The 5,689-nt window shown below is 43.9% G+C and overlaps 1 long non-coding RNA gene across 1 annotated transcript; it reads left to right on the plus strand.

Moving 5' to 3' along the window:
* Positions 1-1,204: 1,204 nt before the first annotated feature.
* On the plus strand, positions 1,205-4,642 carry LOC109368691. Its single transcript, XR_002116957.2, has 2 exons — positions 1,205-1,813; positions 3,916-4,642. It is a non-coding gene; the product is annotated as an uncharacterized LOC109368691 (long non-coding RNA).
* Positions 4,643-5,689: the final 1,047 nt, after the last annotated feature.

Genomic DNA, 5,689 nt, shown 5'->3' on the forward strand with positions numbered 1-5,689 from the left:
TTTTTTAGTAGCACAACCAGAGCACTTTGGCTCTGACATTCATCAAATAAATGTTGCCCTATGGGCATTGTTCAAAAAGTGTGTTGTGGAGATTTCTTTCTTGTGTTTTTATTATTTAATTGGTAGGTTTTAGCAGTCTGAAGCACCTCATGCAGAGCTGGCAGTGGGATTAATGTTTCTCCCTCGCACAGTGATCCTTGCACAATTAGAAAGCTGTTGCATAACTGTCACCCAGTTAAGAAAAAAGGGAGGGGAAGTGAAGATGAGAATACAGAGATAGGAAACTTTAATCCCACATACATACCCTCTAGCTGTGATGAGCCATTGGCCAGCAACCAGTCATGCTGCTGAAACAAGGCTTTGCTTCTCGGTGGAGCATGACTAGATGAGCATTGCTATCTCATGCAGAAAATGTGTTGGTTTCAGGAAATATCCTCACTTAGAGGGGACATCTAGTTTATCCTACCAGCTGGATGTCCTGCCACAGCTGCCCAACTAGTGAGAGTTATGGGAGGAGTCTGTCCAGTCCCAAATGCTTATGTTCATTTGCCCTCTTTAAAGGGAGCTTGTTGAGCTGTTGTGCTACGAGTGCAGGAAGAATTCCCCCTTGAATCCATTGGGGTAGGATTTTCTTGAGCCAACAGGAGTGGGCTGGAGGCTCTGATGGCATCGAGGCCCGCAGAGGCTGTTGAATACAAGGAAGCTGCTTCTACCTCAGGAGCCTTGGGATAAAATTTTCTAAAAACTAGAAATTACTTGAAGGAAACGGAATTATCACTACCTGCTGGCTTTATCTCTGGTCATAGGCCTTCGCTTTCCTCACTCTTGGAGACAAGTTATTGGTTTATGTAGACATTTGATCTAACCCAGTATACCCACTCTTATACTCCATGTATTTTATGCTCCAGTGATCTAGTTGTGGAACAGCAAAAGGTAAAGTAGTTCAAGGATTTCTATATTTTGTTTATTGAGGCAGGGAACAGTCTCCATTAGAGACTGTTTGGGGAGTTGGTATTTGAGTCTCTTTTTTCTTTGAGTGCTCATTCCATTTTTCTTCTCTTTTCTTCCATTTATAAGAGTGCTTTGCAATGGAAATATTTTGCAGAAACTTCACACATGGCATGGCCATTATTAAAAATCTCACTTGAGTGTGCAGCCAGTTCTTGAAAGAAGCTTTTCTGGGTGCTTTCTGCTCATAGTTTTGAGCTTCCCCTGGCCACTGTTTTGGCTGTCTCCCATGGTTAATGTGAGAATAACAGCCTGCTATTTGGTAAGTATTACAGGAGTGGGACTGAGGCAGGAAGAGATGCTGAATGACTTGCCCTTACAGCTGATGGAAGTTCTTAATTAAATGCTCTAATTAGCAAGCAGTAGCTTGCTAACCAGTTTGTGCCGAGCCATGGGAAAAAAAGTGTTGTTGGAGAGAAACTGGTTTGCAGAAGAGAACACGGTGTTGCTCTATAGATATTGGTCGAGGAATGCATGGAGGTATGAGTTTGAATGTTCAGGGGGAGTGAGATGGGAAGGAGCCACCTGCTGCAGCTGTAGCCAGCATTTCTTCTGGTTTACAGAAGATTTTGCTGATCCCTCTCTTAGCAGTCTCTTCAGATTAGAGAAGAAGTTCCAGTGCTTCAGAAAAAGGAATGCACCATTGTATTCTTCTCTGTGGAGTAATAATGCTGTTGGTGACTGTTTTTTTTTTGTTGTTGTTGTTGTTTCTTCCAGCTGCTGCTGCAGAAAGCTCACTCAGGTTACTGTCTAATGTGGCCCAGGAGGTGAAAGGACGAGGTACTATAAGCTGGATAGACTGTGGGTATGTGATTTGCTGTTTTTCATTCCCCCTTCGCCCCCACTCCCTTTTGGCTTGTGTTGCTGACTTAGCTCTTTTGGTAGCTCTGAAACTTGTTGCCTGTAGCTGAATTTACATCTCTCTGTACAGTTTCTGTATAACCACAGGGAGCCTGCATCTCACCACCTTTGTTCTTCCTTTGTGCAGTTGGTGGGGGATTGTTTTTCCCCTACAGCTGTTTGTCACTTCTGTGACAATGTGTTTCCAGCCCAAAGCTGGAGACCTCAGCTATGGCATTGCCTGTCATGGGGGCCACATAGCTTGGAAACACTGCTGCAGCTTTCCCACAAGCAGGGTGAGGAAGAATCCCACGTTACACCTCAGCTGGAGGGCAGCACAGTTCTGCTTGGACAGCAGATGTTGCATGTGCGATAGTGCTGGTTGATTTTGAAGTGCCCACTCATTTCTGTTTCTCAGGAAAATGTGCTTTCTTCTAAAGAGCTTCCCCTGTGCTTGTAGGTTGTGCTTTGTGGTTTGCAGATCTGAAAGCCTCTGGTGTGGGTCAGCCCAATAACATGTTACCTGTGGCTTTAGTTTATGTAGCATAGAGTCTCTCTGCTTCTGCAGCTTTGCCTACAGGTGGCAAATTTCCTTCCGTGATCTGCAGAGGAACAGCTTGCTGGCTTCCTTTGTGTTTGGGTGGATTGCTGTGGAACGACCAAATTGTACACTGTGCACAAATCTGTTGTCTCTGCAAATCATATCACTCCTTTTAAAGATGATTTTGGTCTCCATCCATCAGGTAGTGACCCAGGCTGAGTTGCTGGTGAATTATAGTTTGCACCTGTTTCCACCTGCCAAATAGCCAGCAAATAGTGCCTTGACACTAAAGAGGAGAAAGTCGCACAGAGACCTGGCAGATCTCTGAAGACCAGGCTCCTTTTCTAACGAAAGTGCCACTAGACAACTTACTGGTGTTGGTAATGAGCACTAGTGAATAGGGTACTGAACCAGGTTCTTGGCTTTAGTTTCTTATCAGCTGTGTTTGTGACTGTTTCCTCTTTGTTACAGGCCACCTCTGTGCTGTGAGGTTCTTATTCTGTGTGTGCATGTGGCATGCGTGTGTACAGCTGCTGAATGATGAGGCCGTTTGGCCCTTGAAAATGCTGCTGTAATGCAACTAAGCAATAACTGATAGCTTGCAATAAGTCACCAGGATTTACTTCAGTTCTGGGTTTAGGAAGGAAAGATTCAATGTGGAAGGCTTCCATCTGAAATCCAGAAAGTGTTGGCACTTAACAGTTCAGTCTATGTTCCTGAGCTTGTAAGTGATGGTGATGGGGAGGGTAATGCATTGCTCATTTTTTCTGTAAAATCAACTAGTTTACTCAAACTGTGATATGCCTTCCCCTTTCTTTCTTTAAAAATGTTCTCATCTAAAACAATCTTTAAGGAAGTGACTTGATGTATTAAAGCATTCCGGGAGGAGCTTTAAATATATTTTATAAGTAGCTTGGTCCTTGTGCCTCCTGTCTCGCCAGGATGGGGAGCTACTAAGAGGAGCTTCCTGTCCTTAAGGAAAGGTGAGTTGTTCCCTGACAGTGAGGCAGCCTGTTAATGCTCATGCTGTAAGAGCTTCTAAGGTGTAAGAATAGACTCATACATTGCCAAAATGTGCTTTATAGTATCCCAACCTTATTTCCTCTTGTTGAGGACTAGCCTGTGAACTGGGTACAGTGAACGTGACAGTAGATGCAGCTCTCTCTTGGAGGGTTGAGCAGTGTATCTTTGGATCACTCAGATGGGAAGAGCCTGGAAAAAATAGATGGCCTGTCCAGCTGTGGCTGGGTTTTTATCAGAGACTTTTCTTCTGTCCTTGCCTCCTGCAGAGATGTGTCCTCACCTGGAGCCTGTCCCATGGAGCTGGCGGGCTGGCATGTGACAGATGATGCCTTTGTGCACACGAGGGACCTTGTGCTTGAGCCTGACCAAGTTTTATGGTTGATTTACGTGTTAGACCTACAAGCACTCTGAAATCAATCTCTTAGCACTGAGATGACTTTAAAACTTCTATTTTCCTTGATTTATTTTTTTTTTTCCTTATGGCTTTCTTTTTTCTGATACAGGTGGCTGCAAACTACTGCAATAATAATGTGAGGATGAAGGAGTTCTGTCTGTCACTGGTCACAGAGGGCTGTTTGTAGGCACTGGGAACAGCTGAGCACTGCCAGAAGCTCTCAGGCCATTTTCCTAGAACAAGTATGCTGTGAGGCTTATTTGCAACCCTTCATACTGAAACAAACAGCACACAGATGCAGGGATATTTATAACACAAGCTCGATTTGTTTCACAAATATTGACAAGCAATGGCTAGTTTGGCAGTAACGTTTAGCAGGGAACTTTGGCTTTATTCTACACATCCGACTGCAGCAGACTTGGATCTGATAGCAAACAAGCACTGGCAAGGCTGTTGTGCCGTTCAGAGCTGTGCTTTGTGTCTGCTCCCTGTGGCAGTGACAACAGCAGTCTTATTCTTTACTGGCTATGGGTTTGGGTTTATTCTTTGTTTTCCTTGTAATCCCCCCTCTCCCTTATTTTATGGGACCAAAAACATACTACTGCTCTGATGGAAATCACTATTCATTGTTAAATCTCAATAGTACATGCAGCTTGTATTTTGGCTTGCTTGGGTCTGCAGGCTGGGACAGAAGCTGGAACTCAAGAGATGGATTGGTCTTCTGGAGAGCAGTGGTTCTCAAGTTGGCCACTGAGTTACTGCTGTTCATTCCTGCTGTTAAAAAGAGTTGTATCTGTGTTTGCCAGGCAGTTAAATAAATATTGCCTGATTCATTAGTCAATGTTTGTAAAGAGTTTAGAGACTTTTGGAAAATGCTACAGCAACACAAATAAGTGTTGCTTGTTCAGTGCATTCAGATGCTATTTGGTAGATGTAAAACCAAGCAGTGGGCTGGATTATTTATTGAATTATTTTTACTAGCGAACCAGCAGGAGTTCTGACAGTAGAAGGAATTCTGCATGAAATAGAAACTCCTGCTAGCAAATCTCTGAGGTAATAAGTAGAAGGCACAGAATCACAGAATGACCCGAGTCAGAAAGGACCTCAAGAATCATGAATCTTCAGCCCCCCTGCCACAGGCAGGGCCACCAACCTCTCCATTTAATACCAGACCAGGTTGCCCAGGACCCAATCCAATCTGGCCTTGAATGCCTCCAGGGATGGGGCATCCACAACCTCTGTGGGCAGCCTGTTCCAGCACCTCACCACTTTCGTAATAAAGAACTTCCACTCTCATAGTAAAGGGACAGAATGTTGTGCTTGTGTGAACATGATGAGAAGAGCTTAGTGCTTGAATGAAAGATAACATTTTCGCTGTGTGTCTCTGAAGCAAAGTCTCAGTCCTGTCTTGTGATTCCTAAGATCTGTTTGATTTTAGCAGTAATTCCCACCAAGCTGTGTAGATTAGGACTCAAAAAAGTACTTATTTCTTTGGCTCGGAGTAGATATTCCCTGCTTAATTGCATGGCTCCCCTTCCAGCAGGTCCCAAATACAAACAAAAAACTGCGTGATTCTCATCTGCTGCCACGGTGCCCATGCTTGGCATTAGTACATCAGCCTAATGGAAAGAATAAGTGCCATCTGGCTAAAATGCCTGCCTGATTTTTGGTTGCTTGGAATCCCACTTTCCTGCTTTTGTGCCCTATGTCATTCTTGTAGTCTTTCCCCACTGACTATTTAACACCTATCATAAAGATGAAGTATTTTCTTCAGCGTTTGCTCCTCAGATTGGGATGGGAAGGCAGCCTCTTCAAATCTGTGTATATAAACATCTTCTGGTTCAGGAAACACTCAATCTACTATGTGGTGTGTGGTTTTTTTT

The sequence above is a fragment of the Meleagris gallopavo genome, chromosome 7 (genome assembly GCF_000146605.3).
Source record: "Meleagris gallopavo isolate NT-WF06-2002-E0010 breed Aviagen turkey brand Nicholas breeding stock chromosome 7, Turkey_5.1, whole genome shotgun sequence".
NCBI lineage: Eukaryota > Metazoa > Chordata > Aves > Galliformes > Phasianidae > Meleagris > Meleagris gallopavo.